The sequence below is a fragment of the Osmerus mordax genome, chromosome 6 (genome assembly GCF_038355195.1).
Source record: "Osmerus mordax isolate fOsmMor3 chromosome 6, fOsmMor3.pri, whole genome shotgun sequence".
In the NCBI taxonomy this organism is placed as follows: Eukaryota; Metazoa; Chordata; class Actinopteri; order Osmeriformes; family Osmeridae; genus Osmerus; species Osmerus mordax.
This window is the reverse complement of record NC_090055.1, coordinates 4,542,021-4,559,669: the sequence shown is the minus strand read 5'-3', so window position 1 is coordinate 4,559,669 and position 17,649 is coordinate 4,542,021. Positions and strand designations below refer to the sequence as shown.

At 44.1% G+C, this 17,649-nt stretch overlaps 1 protein-coding gene across 3 annotated transcripts in view; it reads left to right on the top strand.

Moving 5' to 3' along the window:
• sema6cb (semaphorin 6Cb) overlaps positions 1 to 17,649 on the top strand; it is a 79,504-nt gene that overhangs the window by 16,735 nt on the left and 45,120 nt on the right. For 2 of the 3 annotated variants that reach the window (XM_067237594.1, XM_067237592.1), the window contains exon 3: positions 17,389 to 17,555. The exons of the other annotated variant lie outside the window; for it this stretch is intronic. The gene's annotated coding sequence lies outside the window, so the exon portion shown is untranslated. The remainder of the gene's footprint in view (positions 1 to 17,388; positions 17,556 to 17,649) is intronic. 3 annotated transcript variants of the gene reach the window in all.

Sequence of the window (17,649 nt, the reverse complement as noted above, 5' to 3'; positions counted from 1 at the left end):
CCTTTTCCTCTTTTTGTGTTGGTGTTCTGCGCTTCTCCCTTTTTGAATCATAATGCTGTAAGGTATGTCTAATCTCCCAAACCAGGAGTTTACTTCCTACCTAAAATCTAACATTTTTATGGATGGTCACTATAGGATTTGCATGAAATTTCTTATTGAGAATATTGTCTCCTTGCTGAATCATCTCACCAAAGGCTTCAGGCTCTCACCTCTGCACACCAAGGGTGTATGATTATTGCTATTATGGATAATGAAATGTTCCCTGAATAAAAACATGTGCACACTGTCTTCCCGATCCATCCGCCCCCTGTTTAGAATCCAGTTAAGCCACAGATCACATTCAGCTGTGGCCTACAGTAAGCTGCTAGGTCTGCTCTTTCCTTGACTAATGCCCAAACCATGACAATGAAGCTGAGGCATTTCTCCTGTGGTGTAATGTAAACAACGTGAATCCTTGGATGACTCTTTCAAGCTAGTGAAAGTGGGACTTGGTCAACTACCAGCTGTTCTAGTTACAGTCAGCCTGGTACCTTTTTGAGGCTGTTTGGGAGTGATACACATGCATGAAAGGACATGAAAGCCATAAAGAGGAAAGAATAACGAATTTGCATGTCAATGCATTCAATTGCATACACACCCACACTGCAATCTAAAAAAAGATACATGGAGACTGAAGGAACACACCCACAAACACAAGAAAGAATAAGTCACATGCAAATGTATATCGAGGACAACTTACATGGAACTGTTTTTGTCAAACCATTAGAGTTTGAATTCCTTATGAAATTACTTTGATAAGGACACACACACACACACACATATGAGCAATGCCTGCTTGCCTTGTTGGACAGAGTAGAGCTGACATTGCTGAACATCTGGCACATGCACGGTCAATGACCCCAATTTATATCGAATTGAAATGTTTTTCTTTTTATACATTTCCAGATCTTCCTTATTCCTTTTTTCACCCGGCAGATCTTAGGGTAAAATAATCAATGTAAACACTTCACCCTGTAGTTGTTTTCACTGGGACACAAGTGAGTGCGTGACTGCAAGACTTGGTGCGTTGCAATTGTGTGTATCTTTGTATCCACACGCAACCCCTGGTTTCGTGTGGATATCATCGATATCATCACGAGTAATGAGGAACCCTTAAGTGTTAAGACCAGACTTGGGCTGTCGACTGTATCCCTATCATCAGACTTCAATAACAAATGTACTCAAAGCAAACCATCTCAGACCCTGGTTGGCACCCCTCTAAAAAGATCCCCTCGGTTTCCAGCCTCCTCATTACTCCCAGGCACCTCAGTGCAAGAGTGTTACGTGTTATATGTATCGCAAATTTCCAGCCATTCTCAGTGATTTGAAGCGCAGAGCACTCCACTGCTTCTTCGTTAATTCATTTTGCAGTTTTTTTTTTGTTGCCGAGTCCACCAGGACCAAAGCTGGTTTTGTCATGAAAAGGGAGGGAGGCGTGTGTGGCGGTTGATTTGTGCCTGCATATGCCTCTGGCTGCTCTCCCACGGAGCCGCGGCTCCAGCGACAGCGTGTCACCACCACTGTATTTCAACACGGCGAACACCGCTCCCTGTGGGCTGAGGGCCGGTGATCAAAACCAGACAGGGACACCATGGCCGTGCTCTCTCTCTCTCGCGCTCACTATCTCTCGATCTCTCCTTCATATTCAACGGTCATTACAGGAGTAAATAAATTATTCTGGATCAATCAGACGGAGGTCAACTGGGAGGGAAGCTCTGGGACTGTGTAATGGAGTAATTTGCATAGGCTTTGTTTATTTCGTGGCTTTTTCTAAATGGGGCTCAACTTGTCCCTCCATTGGCTAAAACCCTTGAACACAACATAATGCAAAGTGGGCACGATGTATGTGTGGTTGGTGACAGGAGGGACACAAATCCGTTTTCTACTTCAAATTGCATCATCATGAGTCTTGTGTTGGACATCCTTTCATGGCTTCGTTTCGGACTCTTCTATTCTTCTCCTACTCCTTTCCTACCTCCCCTGTCGCTTAATCTCGTCGTCTTTGTCTTCTTCCTCTGTCCTCACCTTGGCAGCTGCCCATTCTCAGCCTCTGAAGCGCTAATTGACTTTTCTACTGCACGCACTCTAATTGGGTTTTAATCACCGTTTTACATTATGTTTTCATATTCAAATCTGAAATGTCAGCCGAGAATTAGGGCTCTTCACCACCTTAACTGTCATTCGCAGTCGCTTGATGCAACATGAAAAGGCATGTCAACATTGATTGCATGTTTAACATTAGCGCACACTATTCAAGTGTGCCAAAAGCCTACAGGCAATGTTTGTTCAGGGCCAAGCGTGATAGAATCCAGTTTAATGCTAACAAGAGCTGATTGATGTTTGTGTGTCAGAGAGAACTTTCACAATTTTAATACCAGTGTGGGTTCTCTAATGAAAGATTCATGTTCTCAGTTCATGATGGAACAAATAGAATCCTAATCACAAAGGGAAAGTCACAAAGCATTGAAATGTTTTGAATATTTAAGATATTGAAACAAATCAGTATGGTGTCATTGTGGGATCTGTTAGGTATTGCGAAAACAGAGAATAGATTTACACTTTTGAACCTTTCTTTTCCATGGCAGTTGGCCACAACAGGCATGTAGATGTGTGGTAAAACAGTTCAAGTCGATACTTCAGGGTAACTCTTCCAACTGCATTGATTGGTTAGAAAGATATTCCCACGCCCTTCGATGCGTGTGGAAACAAGTGGTGGATCAGTTCGGCTTTAGGGGTTATTGAACCAACAAAACATTAGTCTTGTGTTTTTACTCTAGACCAGCAACACACTAAGAAACATATCAACTAACAACAAATGGTGAACAGTGCCAGAGACTAGGGCTGTCCCCGACTAAGATTTTCTTTGGTCGACCAAGCATTTGCATTCAACGTTTTTCGAGTCACCCGGTACTTTGTAAATGTACTTTAATGAAATGCTGCCATACCACAGATTTCTTTGCCATTTTGACTAATAACACCACAAAGTAGGCTATGGCAGAGTTTGTAGTTCGGCAGCCAATTGTGCTTGTGCCGTGTGCAAAATACCAAACCAAAACAAAGCGCAGATTAACGAAAGGGAAAACAGTAACACCTTTTCTTTTAAATTATATATTTTTAGAGTTGCTTTATTTGTCTTAAATAATATAATCTACAATTTCTGTAGAACATTTTGTTAATTCAGCAATGATGACACAAGCGGGCATCAGATCTCACACTGCCGTAGGGCAGCTCGACTAAAAAAATCTTAGTCGACCGAGAGCATATCGACCAGAAAATCGACTTGTCGACTGAGTGGGGACAGCCCTACCAGAGACGGTTGAAAAAAAGGCAACGCATAACAAGTGTTTACGGTGCTTGGTTTGGAAGTCAGGAATGTTCAATCTCTGACATATTCCACCTTTGAAATGTGAATACCACAGTCTCTTCTCAGATTATACAGCGAGCGCCACAGGAGGCCAGGATTAGGATGCGTGACGTCTCTCTTCCTCAGCCTCTATCTTTTCCGCTTGCTCTCTGCCTCTCTTTTAGTCACCCGTTTTTTTTTCCTGGTGGCTGAAAGATCTTGAGTGACGTTCAGCAACTTTGTAGCCATTGGCAAGGCTAAGGGAGAGGGAGTCTCTTTTTAGCATGTCACCGACACTCTCTAAACAAATCAAGACACTAAGACGAAATGCAAGCTGGCGGCCTGCGTGTAACCCATTCAGCTCACCAGAGCCTGTAGTTTTCTTCTTTTGTCCTTATATATATATATATATATCTATATATATTTGTTTACACTAAAACTAAATCCGTATTTTTAAAGCCCCTGCAGTGTTTATTATATAGTATCAAAAGAACCGATTTTTGGGTGACTGGCTGAGCTGGTTGTGATGGGAGTGCAGGAGTGGAGGGGGTTAGTGGAGGCACAAGCACCTGAGTCATGCTGTGACAGGCTCATTACATTTGCTCTGCTCATAATAGTTCAATGAAAGGCTCCTGTGCACAGGGCCCACACTTTCGGGTGCAGTCCATCAACAAACGTAATGCATTGACTAAATGGAAAGGTACCTCAAACATTTTTCATAAATCTAATTTCTTGCTTAGATTTTGTTGCCTGTGTGTATTCTATTCCGTTAACAGTGTTCCCTTCATCTCAGTTTCTTCCATTTAAATGTAATGAACCCAGGTGGATAATGAGGCCTGCCATTTAAAAAGGCCAACACACTCTTCAAGTGTCGCCTTTCATTACAAACCACTCTATTTGTTTACACTAATATCCCTCTATGATCTATGTTCTCAGAACTGTCTGTATGCTGTGTACACTGCCTTATCAACTTTATTCTGACCTTTCCTGTAAGGGTGAAAGGTGGAGGTTTTGATAAAAGAAGAGAAAAAAATAAGGACTACTTGGAAAGACAGAACTGTGCTCAAGATGAGTCCTACAGCTGTCCACTCGTAATTTCTCCCTTTTTGCCCTTTTGGATAGATTTATCTTCTTTCTGCTTGCTAATTGCAAATTTTTATAAAATAATTGTGGCCAAAAAAGGCTTACTTAAAATTAAAGCATTCATCAACAGAGAAACGGAAAGTCAGAAGGAAAGAGATGGGAAGGAGCTCGCTGAAAGAGGCTGAGGGAAATAGAGTAGGGAGCTCAAGAAATGCCTTGAGAGAGGTAAGTAAACACTGGCTTACATTAGTTCAGAGAAGTCTGTCTAACCCAGCGCAATCCCTGCTCTTCTCACAAGGATGTGACATTTCAGAGAGAGCCGTCTTGTTTCTCATGGCCTAATTAGCATTCCTCTTGGAGCCAATGGAGCAAACCTCTCTCCTCCGTGTGTTTGTGCACGTTTTTCTATTCCTCCTGAAGTAGCAAGCTGTCTCCTCAAAGCCCTAATGTTAACGGGAATTCCTTGAATAGTATTACAGGGACAGTTTCGTGCCCCGGATTCTTTTGGGTTCACTGACCCTTGGCTTTTTCCGGTGTTCTCCCATGAGTCAATTGAGGTCAGTCTATTTGCCTGTGTCAGTTGGTGATTACCACGGCGATGATGGTTCTCTGAACAGACAGAACTATCTGGGGCCCAAGGGATTCCAATACAGAACTAGGATCCACCTATTCAAAGGTCTTTCAGTTAACCTGCCATTTGGCACATGGGCAAAATATCCATGCATTTCTTACCTGATTATTATTGTGCCATGACAAAACTCTGGAAGCTAAGTGGGTTTGGAGTATGGCTGAATGATAAGTAAGCACAGATAAAAAAACTAACACTACGAGAACACTGGCCTTGAATCTGAATAGTCATATTCAGGTAAGACAGAATAAATGCCTACACCTAGTGACTGGATGTGTTATTTTCTAGTTTCAATGCGCTATATTCTAGCCTTTACTCTCACCTGCATGTCTGTCTGCTTATCAGTTGTGCGGCCAGGTATTGGAGAGGTTTTGGTGATGGCTGGTGCTGGGCTCCATCTCTGAACACTGAACAATAGATGGGGAAAATGAGACTGGCAGGGTGGGAGGGGCCTGCCATTTCTCAGTAAAAGATGGATGTCACACAGAGACCAGGCTGAAAGTAGGACAGCTCTCCAAAGGACACCAGAGTGACACAGCGACAGGATAACCGAATGGTTTATTTCTCTGTTCTATTTGAAATTCTGGTCCACACACACCCTGCAAAGACGCTGATATTGTTCTCTTGCTCTCAAGGTTGTTATATCCAAGTAGTTGGTCTGTTTGGTAAACACTTAGCTATAAGATAATGTGAAGAACCGTTAGCAAAACTTATCCCTGATAGTTACCTAATATATCTGATGTAAATAATCCAATTCACATTCTACCATGCATCTTCTTCCATTGATCTCCAAAGTTACTGTTGGGCCCAAATTCAAACACCTAGAAATTCCATTGACTGTTTATTGCATTGGAAACGTACGGGATAGATGCACTTCATATTTAAATATAGCCTGCTGTCTCTGCTGGTCTCTGGACAATCTCCTCTGATCAATTCCTCAGACCATCTGGCTTCCAGGCGTTCTCACAGTGCAGCGCAGTTAGGAGACAGACCCCTGTGGCAGCAGTCTTCCTGCCTCCCTACTCCCTACTGTCCCTCTCACCCCCTTCTCATCCTTTGGCTCTCCCCGGACCTAGGCAAGGTTAATGACAAGATTCGTCACCCCCCATCCCCCCCCCACCCCCCCATCACCACCACCACCACTTCTTATTTCCCCCTCTCCCCCCACCCACTTATCCCAGCTACTTCTTGCCTCTCCTTGCAGCTTTTGACACAGTTGGGGTAGTCGGAAGCTCTGGTAAACTCAGACTGCTGTTGATTCCTAAGGAGTGGTAACCTGCTGGTGAGTTGGCGTGGGAAGGGAAATAGTGTGTCACAGTTTGTTGTTTTATTAGAGAGAATGGATGAATTTGAAGTGATGGATTATATCAGTAGAGCACTACAGGACTCTGCCTGTAGCTGAATCATAGCTTTAACCAAATTACGTGGGCATAGCGGAGCCGTTGTACTTCGTGCCCAAATTCGAGACCCAGCTCGTCTAGTGCACTGCCAGGACATGCATGCCAATTACCACTGCTGACTTGCCAAGAAAAATTAGAGAAAGAAAGAAAATAAAGAGATATCTGCGCCCTTGCTGAGGCAAACACATTTCCAAAGTACCATCTATTGGCTGTGCTGTGGGGTTGCAAGAGCATGCTATGCTGTGTCTTTTTAAAATGAGTGTTTATCCTCATTAAACTCTTTGTATGGTCTGTTTCTACACAGGGGTTGGCGCACTTGGTCGTAGTTGGCAGTTTTGTAGTCAGTTGAGTTTACCACAACCTGGATGGCAGGAGTTTGTTTGCTCTCAGTTTTGGTTTCTCTGATTGTTCACAGACAACTGGGTTCACAAAGTGTGCGATAATCTTGAAAAGCAACTAAAGTATGGGGTGGTCAAGACCCAGGGTCGGTTTGGAGTAAAGAGGGGTAACAGTGTCGCCATTGTTATTTTTCACAATCCCAAACCTTTGATGCTGATAATTACTGCTCTGTGTCGTGAATATAATAGAAACATGTTCTTTAGTGGCCAAGAAACAAATCGAGCATGCCTACATTTCTTTTCTTTAAGCTGTCCAGTTATTGGGTTACCACAAATGGGCTGGGCTAAATATTGGCAAACTTGGAACTCTCCACTTAACTTCCCATACTAAAGCGGTGCAGGAAGGTTCAGGCAACATAACATGACCTGGCATTTGTGTGTAACTTGGATTAAAAGGGAGTCAGGTGAGTGGTTAGGGAATCGGGCTATTATTACAGAAGGTTACCGGTTCGATTCCTGGCCATGCAAAAGGACGTTGTGTCCATGGGCAAGGCACTTCACCCTACTTGCCTCGGGGGAATGGCCCTGTACTTACTGTAAGTCGCTCTGGATAAGAGTGTCTGCTAAATTACTAAACGTAAAAGGAATGGAGCCTCCCTGCATTTTTATGATGAATTGCGGGATGCAGGGAGACTCCTTTGTGTAAAAAAAGGCGCTTGTAGACATAGCATTTTCATCAATTAGATTACATTAGATTAGATTATTGATTTCATCAATCAGATGGTTCCAGCTGTAATTTTATTCCAATAGTTGAAAGAGGAACCATCAATGACAAAAAAGCAGACAGACTCAGAGGCAGACTGCCCTCTCTTGCTTTTTTCTGTTTTGTATAGCGCTGTAGCTACAGCTGAATGAGACGTTTAAGTGATCCAACCATTCACTTTTAAGGTAATAAAAAAAACGGTTTCTCAACTCCCTTATTTATCAGTTGGTGTGCAGTGTGCACAAAGATGCAAAGTAAGGTGCCTGTTGGTAAATTCAGCTTTGCTGTATTGCTTGGGTCTCTATTAAAGTGACACCTGGGTCTCACATTCACACCTTGTACAAAGCCCAGTGCAGCTTCCAGACAGCAGCCCCTCGCAGCTTAGTCAACACCCCACAGGCTCTGGAGATGAGTTTGGCACGACGCGATTTCCCACATGGAATTCCGGTGTGTTAGGGATGGTTACATAGGGAGCGGGCGCTCTCTAGCAAGGCAGGGGCAGAGAAAGGGGAACGAGCTGTGGGTGAGCAGCAGAACAAGGTTGGTGTAATCTACGAGCGGGAGAGGGAGAGAGAGTGGGGGCGGCATGCAGAAGTGTTATCACTCCTTCCTTTTACTCAAGCCCCCCCATCACTGCTACCCACCCCCTTTCTTCCTATACACATTTCCCAACCGTCACCTCTTATTGTATCTCCCTCATCTTCTCTCTTTTCTGTCTGCCTCTCTCTGACTGCCACTTATCTTTACCTTCCTCCCCCTCCCCTCGTTTTCACGTATTCTTTCACTCGCTCTCTCTCTCCTTGTGTGGTGTCGTTGAGTCGCGGCAGCTCTCACCGCGGGAGGTGTGGTGCACTCCAGCTGTTTGGGCAGATAAGCCACCGCCCGCCCGCCTGGCTTCCCGTCGCTCATCAGCTGAGCGAGAGTCGCCCCGTCACCGTTATTCACTTGGCACCGGGAGGTTTCTGCCACGACAGAGCTCCTGTCAACACTTCACCATCTCCAAAACCTCATCCCACAGAAAAGACAGAAAGGCTCCAAAGCAACAGAGCTGCTCCACCCAAATAAACAAACGAAAGCGACGACGCAAGGAGAAATCGTAAAAAAAATCACACAACTCTTCATTGTAAAATAAGAGGCTCCTGCTGTAGATTCCCCCCAAAAGGTATTTGCTTGCTTTCATTCGCTCCCTTGAATATCTGTTGTCTGAGCTCTAGTATTATTTTGTTATTAACTTATTTCACAAGTGTTGAGACTGAGATGAATTCTCATGGTCTCCCATGAATTTTCAATCAGTGTACATAACAAACGACTGGCAATACTGAATTGGATCGTCCCATGGGTCTCTCATCCCACGTCCTCATTTGAATGTAGAAACAGGGTTAGTGACTCCAGCCAACTGGAAGGTGGCGAGTTTACAGTGTTGGGCCGTGGGCCCAGATTATATTTTTGTACCTGGAGCAGGGAACTGATTGCCTGATGAAAAGCACCGTGCAAAAGGTCAATAAACAGTGGCCCAGTTATTGTGTGGCAGATTGAAAAGGAAATTGTTTTGCTGTTCTGGGAGGTGGTGATCTGCGTGCAAAGAGAGGGGAAATTGAGATGGAGAGCGTGTGCGTGTGTATTCAGCTTTGTGCCTGCCATTTCCGCCGAAGGTTTCTCTTGGCAGCAAGTCTTCCAGCTGACCTGTCAGGGTTAGTCAGTCTGTGTGGCTGTAAAATGGCCCACTGTGGGGTACACTGGGGGCCTTGCCACCTTTTCAGCTTCATATTTATTTATATTTGTTTCCCTCTTGCACCCTTTCTCTCTTTCCAGTTTCTATTTTCTTTTTTTGACACAGCAAATCGACTCGATAAGCTGCCTTATTTTTACCTCTCCAGTAAAAGTCTATTTTCCGCTTTCTAGTGAACTGTAGCCCACATCTCTGCTCGTGTGTTTTCTTGCGTGGATCCGTTAAACAGCTGTGTGTTCACGCAGCCTCGGTCAACACCAAGTCTCACTGTGTTGCTTGTGGGGAGATGGAAAGAGACCGGTCTTGGCTCAGACATCAGTGTGATGCCGACGAGTGGAAGCTCCAAACCCAGAAGCCCATTAGTAGACCAGAGTCGGGCCTGTTGCCGGGGCCGGCCTGGCAGCCCACATGACCCATCAGTTTCCATGGGTCTCCTTCCAAAACACAGAAGTGTGCCAGGCTCACAGCATAGTGTCATGCAGGCACACCTCACCCTCTACAGGATCTTACTGCATCCATTCATTCACCTACCATGTTTACACACCCCAGTCATTAAGTAGCCATTAGCAGTAGGGAGAGAACACGAAGGCCAAGCTGTATTTTCATTTGAAAGGCCATGAATAATGTTTGACAGTGGCTCAAAAGCATTTGAAGTGATTTAATGTATTTCATCACTGTTGTTTAGAATTCAGGCCAGTGTGTACAATTCGTGGTCTGATCATTACGTCATGATAGGTTTTGGACTGGTGACATGTTCAGCCCAGTTTTGGAACAAATGCTTCCCTGTAGTATCCACAAACATACTGTGGACATACTGTAGAAGATCAAGCATCAGAAGCGCAAAGTTCAACAATAACGTATGCCTTTTTTATCTAAAGCCCCCTCTATTTGAGGTCTTCTTTATGGTGTGAGAGGTTAGTTTATTGGCCTGGTAACTGACATGCGTAGAGAATGTTTTTTTGTCTCTGCGTATGCTGGGCTCTGTTTTAGTTTTAGCAGCTGTTTACGTTGTGGGAGGAAAAAGGGTTGTTTCAACAAATAACACAAGTCTGCTATATGTGAGGGAGGGAGATGCAAAGAGAGACAGATTGAGAGAGAGAGAAAACATGAGCTAATGCAAACCTCCTGCCAAGTCTACATCTCAATGCTACAGTAACTGTAAATTAGCTGGAAAAGTATCACTAAAAGATTATCAGGATTAAAAGGTGCTTTACATTTAAGATGCAAAGTAAACTTTTAGTGATATTTTATCATTCTACATTGGGATCTAGACAGTGTGTGATCATTTTTGTATATTTTCTATATTTTCCACAGTTATTATATAGGGACTTGTTATGCAATGAACAGAAGTGGATTTTTTTGGGGGTGAGTGTGGAAGCATGTCTCACATGCTTAAGAGTTTCGATGTGTCTAGACTTTATATGTTGTTTTGGAATTGAACACCTCTGTGGTTAGCACCTCATTGACATGCTGTATGGGCAGGGAGGAGAATGCTACTCCACAGGAAATGTCATGGTGAACTTTCAAAGCCTGTGCGAGGAATGTGGAACAGCGTTCCGCAACTCATACTAGCTGTCTGAAGAAAGATGAAGAACATCAATTGACACAAAACCAGAAAGGCAACCACCTCAACGCATGAACAGATACGACCAAAATAGCATGTTAATGGTCTCTTTCCTTTGCCTCGTAGGACTCGAGGAATGTTGTTTTGTTTCTGTGTACAGTGCTACGCACGTTGTTTGTCCACTTTGATCGTCTGTTCTATTTTTGTGTCCTTCGTGATTGCCATGAGTCACTCCTGGGGCTTGGGCAGTTTTGTGAACTTTACATTAAGGTTACATCAACTGCCCTACAGTAAAACATTGTAGTTACATAAGAGTTGCCATGTAATTAAATTATATTCTACTGGTGTAGGTTATCACAAAAATATTTCCATTTAGTTCCATGATGGTTAATGTAACATTTATGTGAAGTGTTGCCACATTTTTTACAGAAGCTGGAGGTGTATAAGCCTTGTAGTAGTAGTACAGTATAATACTCCTCAGATCTTTTTAAATACAGGTATGTGTGTGTCATCAGTATTATAACCAGGTAGATTAAAGATCTAAGGCAAATAATGACCCTCACCTTGAGCTGCATTTGACATTATCCCCTACAATCGTCGCTAGCGTGAAAAGTAATCCACACACTGTATTGAAGGAAAAAGCCTGGGCTCTCAGACATTTCGAGATGGCCAGACAGATTTGAGGATTTTAGACAATATGAAATTTTGTCTGTCTAGGTGCCATTTTTACAGGGAGACCTTGAGAGCCGAAGAAACGAAGCCTGCGCCAACGGCTGTCAAAATGACACAGCCGTTCATTATCGCGTCATCTAATAGGGATCACAGCGCTCTATTGACAAGCACTGGAAGAGTGAGGATGGAAGGAACGGCAGAGGTTGTGCCCCCACCTCCTCCCCACGGAACGCAAGAAATGACACATCAGGGCTGTAATCCAAGAATTATTTGTCTGGTTCCATCTTTCTTTTGCTCGGTGCGTTCTTTTGCTCGGTGAGTTCTGCACCATGTCAGATAAGATAATGAAATGGAGCCCAGGCTTGACATTTGTGTGAGATCCTCTGTGAGCTGCACCCAGCCACCTAACTCCAGCTACCCTACCCTACCCTGCATGGCTGCCCTCCTGCTCTCCTCAGTCCAGGCTCCTACCCTGGGAGGATATGTTGTGTTGACACAGGTGAGGGGGCAGCCTTGGTAGACGACTTTTGGCGAAGGGGGTTCTAGAGCACGCTCGGGTGTGATAAAGATCTACTCTGCACCTCTGTGTGTGTGTCTGAGAGCGTGTGTGAGACGAAGAGAGACCCTAAACACGTCCCTATAGATTCACATTTTCAGGTCGGATTACAGGGAAAGCGATTTGAAGATAAACCGCCTTGACTCATGTCTTTGTACAATTGAATTTTGTTGGTACTGCTACAGTATCCATTTAAAGTATGCTGTTTATGTTCCTGTCTCACAACAGCCTGGCTCCGTTTGAAGGTTTATGTTTCTTCCAGTGTGTTTACTAAGGGGTGCCTCTTGTGTGTGCATGGATAAGGGAAATGGGTGTTTCAAGTTTGAGAGAGATGTTTTCTTTCAGTCTTGATTGCTTACATGAATGAAGCAGTCAATGGCTTTGACTTCAAAATTAGACACTGCTTAATAGACTTCCATTCCTTGTCCCTAAGCACATCTCAGCATGAGCAACTTTTAAATGGCAGAGGTATTCCTTAACCCTCATGAATGATTCAACCAATAGGCTAAACTCAATTGTAGCTTCAAATTGCCTTCAGGTTGAAGGCGAGGGCACTTATGCTGTACATTTCCCTTACGTCATCCATGTCTGCTCTTTAGCAGCCCTAACTCACCACTGTACATCTTATTGCGGTTCAGTACGTTGTTTCTGCTTTCGCTGTGCTGGTCACAGAGGTGCCCATGCCTTTCACACACAGGCAATCACTAACAATGAAATGCACCTTCAACATGAAATCTGTGTACAGTCCTGGAGTCCTCTGGTGAATGTGTGACTGTGATGGAAAAGGGTTTGGGGACATGCATAAGGCAAAGTAAGGGCAGAGCGGTGTCTCTTTTTAACAATATAATGCAATTTTTAATAAAGACACAGGTTTCCAGATTGGGGGTGTCAGTTTGTATAGCATGCTGTCTCAATGTGATTTATGATTCAGCCGTGAGCCTATTCAATTACGGGCCGCAGTCCTGTTCTCCAGAGAAAATCATAACAGGCCCATTGCTATAGGGAACGCGTGCCTCATTTCAGAGGGAAATCCCATTTAAAGGAAAGAAACTGTGATAATCTTTTTGAATGACTTTTTAGGGGTTCATCAAATTCTCAGTCTGTATGACAAAGAACTATCGTCAAAACATCCAGCTTTAAAATGTTACAGAAACGGAAAGGTTTAGGTAGGTAGACATACATCAGGGTAAGCAAGGAAGTGCAACTCTGCAATTTTTGCCTGTCGCCATCTGTCTGAAGAGGTGTGTGTGTGTGTGTGTGTGTGTGTAGGAGAGAGGGGCAGGGGTGACAAGGAAGACGACAGAGCTCTGAGGCCAGAGTTCACGCTATAGCACACCGCCGCTGAAAGGTCAGTTGTCAACCGCCAGCAGAGGCAAGCAATGGGGCACTAGCCAGAGCGCCTGGGAAAATGGACGAGTCAGAGTCGCTTTCAATTAGCGCAGCGTGCCCTCTCTCTGCAGCCAGCCACAGGCGCTGGCCATGGGGTGAAGAAAGGAGAAAGTGTTGGGGTGAGGGGGAGGGGAAAGGGGTGCAGGTGCAGAACATGGAGGGAAAGAACAGATAGGCTCAGACTACCAATGGAGGAAGCCCGGATGTTTGGATAGCGCTGTGTGAAAAAGTCCCCTACACAGTGGGGTGATCAGTGGTGAGTGTGTGTGCGCGTGTGTGAGTGAACGAGAGAGTATCCATATAATTATAAAGGAATGCATAGGCATATGAACAGAAATATCCCACAGGTCAACAAATACATTATTATTTCTAACTTTCTGTGAAAGGGCTCTCAATTGTATTCAAAAATCATTATGTGCTTACAGCTTTATATTTTTTACTTGCATGTTTATCCATTTATCCATTGCAACCATGGGTGTTCCAACAGTTGGAAAATTACCATCAAAACCCTGCCACCATTTCTGAGCAAATCTATTGTCGTTACAATGGTCCCCTGTCCAGGTCCTCAAGCTAAACTGCGACATTCTGTGCCGCAAAGCCTTTGGCTGGATGCTTCTGTTCCCAAGCTGAGTACGAGTTGGCTTTCTACTGTGCTGAGGAGGACACACTCTCAGGTCCTGTATGTGCTGTATGCCAGTGGAAGTGGATCAGTGCTAAAGCGTTAAATCAGGATGTGGGTGTGTGTGTAATGAGTGGGACCATACCGACGTTGCACACAGGCTCTCAGACACACATCCATGTTTTTCAGAAGCAAAAAGAAAAATGCTGGAACTTCTCTATGCTGCAACATTTCACCAGGTTTATTTTATCCTAACAAAAAAAACTCCCATGCTCTTCTGTTGTCCTAACGGCACTGTTCACTGCTGAACATTATCATCAAACATATTACACCAAATCTGGAGCTCGGCCATATTGCTTTTTTTGCAAGATAGTTTTGAGGAAATAAAGGTGGAAATGGTCTCATAAAAAAATGCAATAACATCATAATGGGCTTTTTTTGTGGTAAATACTTTTTTTTTTACTCTAGTTTTTTTAGGCCAACTCAGAGGCCATTATAGAGAGCATGGAAGAGTGTCTCTGATGTAGTATGGCCTAATAATAAGGGAGCAAAGGCCCAAAATGTTGTTTTTATTAAACCAAGGTACTAATTTTCAACAGAATGGAGCCTATTTAAACTCTCACCATGTAGTACTTTCATGTCTAACAAACACTAGAAAAGTGCATGAACTTGTGCACATTTTGCTAAAATATCTTAAGATGTACTCTCTTCTGATCCTGACGTCTTATTAATGAAAAGAAATAGCATCAACCTCTTTATTCTTTGTCTTGAATCCCAGAATGCCAAGCTCCCCCTATTACACACCCACTTGCCAAGGCTCCAGTCTATTACATTCTCCTTTCTCCCGAAACACAGCAGATTAATCCAATTAGCAATCAATCAGTTGCCCCCGCCCCCGCCTCCCCCTCGTAATGGCCTATATGACAGACCGGACCCTGCATTATTAATGCCTCCATTTCAGAAGCCTGGGGGCCCCTAGGCGCCCACAGCCAGGGGCCATTGATCACCTCCACCACAGCCCAGTGAACATCGCTAGGCCTGCTGGGAGATATCTGGAGGGAGGAGGGGGGGGGTGGGATTTCAGAAGAGATCAGGGAAGGGTGGAGGAGGGAGAGAAGATTTAGCATATATTTGGTGGGGTAAATCTTGGGGGGCTTTAAAGGATGAAAGATTTATGGAGGCATAGAGAGTGTAAAAAAACAAACAAATGATTTGAGTGAGGAGACTGAAGACGGAATGGCAGGACGGATCAGAAAATGCATGGGGACACTGTGTAATAGGAGTGCTGTGCTGTGAAAAGCCAGTTTGGTTAATGGGGCTTACCTAGACATTATTATAGCACGATTAGGAGGGCCTCTCAATGGGACTATTTCCATAAAATGAGATTCGAAATTACAGGACCCAACTAGGATAGAATGATTGCAGCACAGTCACATAACAATCAAGACTAGATAATGCGTGTATTTCCATGACATTGAAACGAGGCTTCTCGTTGACAGATCTGACAGTGTAAGTTATGAAGTAGAAGCCCTGTAGCAGTTTGCGTTCTGTGAAATCGATATTGCAAGCTATTCCATGTCACGCTCTGAAAAACAACCTAGCAAAACAATGAAACCCCTTGCTTACGCTGTTAGCTTTTACATTGCACAGACATGGGGTTCATTTTGCACTATTTAGCTAAGTCTGCTGACTTTAATTTATCTAACCTCTGTGCCAGTGACTGCTGATATAGCTAGCTTTGTATGGTTGTTGTTGTTGAGCACCCTAGTGATGGTGCTTTAAAACGGCTGTGGTCTGCCATAATTAACTACAGTGGTCTCCAGCTTAACAATTAGAACAGTGAGACGAGTGAGATAGGTTGTTTGTAATCAACCCTATAGTGGTCTTCAACAACTCCTACCAGATGACATCACTCACTATTCAGTATTTGTCTATTTCCCTTGGTTGTGTCCCTGTGTCATTCCCATAAAGGGCTTGAACAGCTTTTGACTTCTCCACACAGGCTTAGTCACTATGAGCCCCTATGCCAATGCACCCATGCACGACAAGTTAATGTGGAGAATGCAGAGGTGGTTATGGGTTTATAGACCCATCATGAGTTCATGACACCCTCATTGGTAGCCTGTGACTCAGCCTGAGTTCTCAGCAGCTGTAGTCAGCTGCCTGGTTCCAGGGGGTTCTAGAAAAATACCCTTGTCTCTTGTGTCAAGTTAGTCAGTGAGTGGGACATGCATGCGCTATAGCTCAGGATGTATCGGATTGCTCTGTGGTTACAACCATGAAATCTGTCTCCATTTTTTGGGGGTATGCTAATTTCTGTGTGCAAGTGTGTGCTGTAGGAGTGGATCCTGCTGAACATCATCCATTGACCACTTGCCATTTGTCACCAGTGGTCGTTAGACAGCCAGTCATAAAAGTGCTGGCTTTGCTGGAATGGATTAGAGACAGAATCATCTATCATGCGCTCTCATCAGCATAAGGCTGGTTTTATAGGGAGGTTTTTAAAAGGATGACAATACAGTTGGGGAACCGGGACGGTGATAGAGTAGCTGCAGTTTGAACCCCTGATGGATAGTGAAAATGAGTCAAGAGTAAATTAGTTTGTGGGTTCTGAAAAGAGCTCCAGGGACTTTTCTTTATTAATTTTTTTTTACAAATCTGCAAAGGTGTCCTTAACAGTTCCCCAAAAGAACATCCGAGTTGTAAGCAACAACAACCTTGAACTACTGTTACAGCTACGCAACAACTGTTGTAATAACATCAAGAACTACAAGTACCTTATTTGTTTGTAAGGAACTTTAGCAGGGGTTGATGCCTGTATTGAGTTTCCATACCACGATGAAATGTAGTTTTTGCACAATACAAGATATTTTCCACACTTAAAGAAATATATTCTTACAGACTTTCCCTGCTCCTTACTTAGCCATTTCGAACTTCTACCCCTGCTGAGCCCCATCACATCTGGTTCTATTTACAGACCCTCCGCTTGTGTTAGCCGCGATGTTATGACAGTAAAGAGACAGAGAAGATTGTGCTAAAAGGATGTTTGCCACACACACTCACGCACACACACTGTACACCGCATCTCTGTCGGTCACTGGTCAGTGGCCTGGGTATCCTTGCGTTAAAAGACCCTGGGGTTACTGGCCAGTGTGTGTGTGTGTAGCACAGCTGTGCTTTGAGGCTTTGCGTCCTGTCGTTCTACATACTGAGCCAACACTGTTGCAGCTCACTCAGGTTTTCTTCTCTCTGGTTACCCTCACAGGACGTTTTGCTGAGTTGTGTAAAATTGAGGTGGGGGGGGTTGACCCCCAGGCCCTTCAGCAGCACAGCTGGCCCCAAACACCCTTGCTCTGTCCCCTCGGAATTCTCCTGTGGTTGCTCGAAGGAACTGAAGATTCTGCCAGTCAGCCGTCTTTACTGAACAAACAAGTGAGTAGACTGTACGTTAACAAACTCCTCCTTTTATTACACAGTAAGTGACTTTCAAACTGTCGATGTGGTACATTCAAAGGAGAATTTGGAC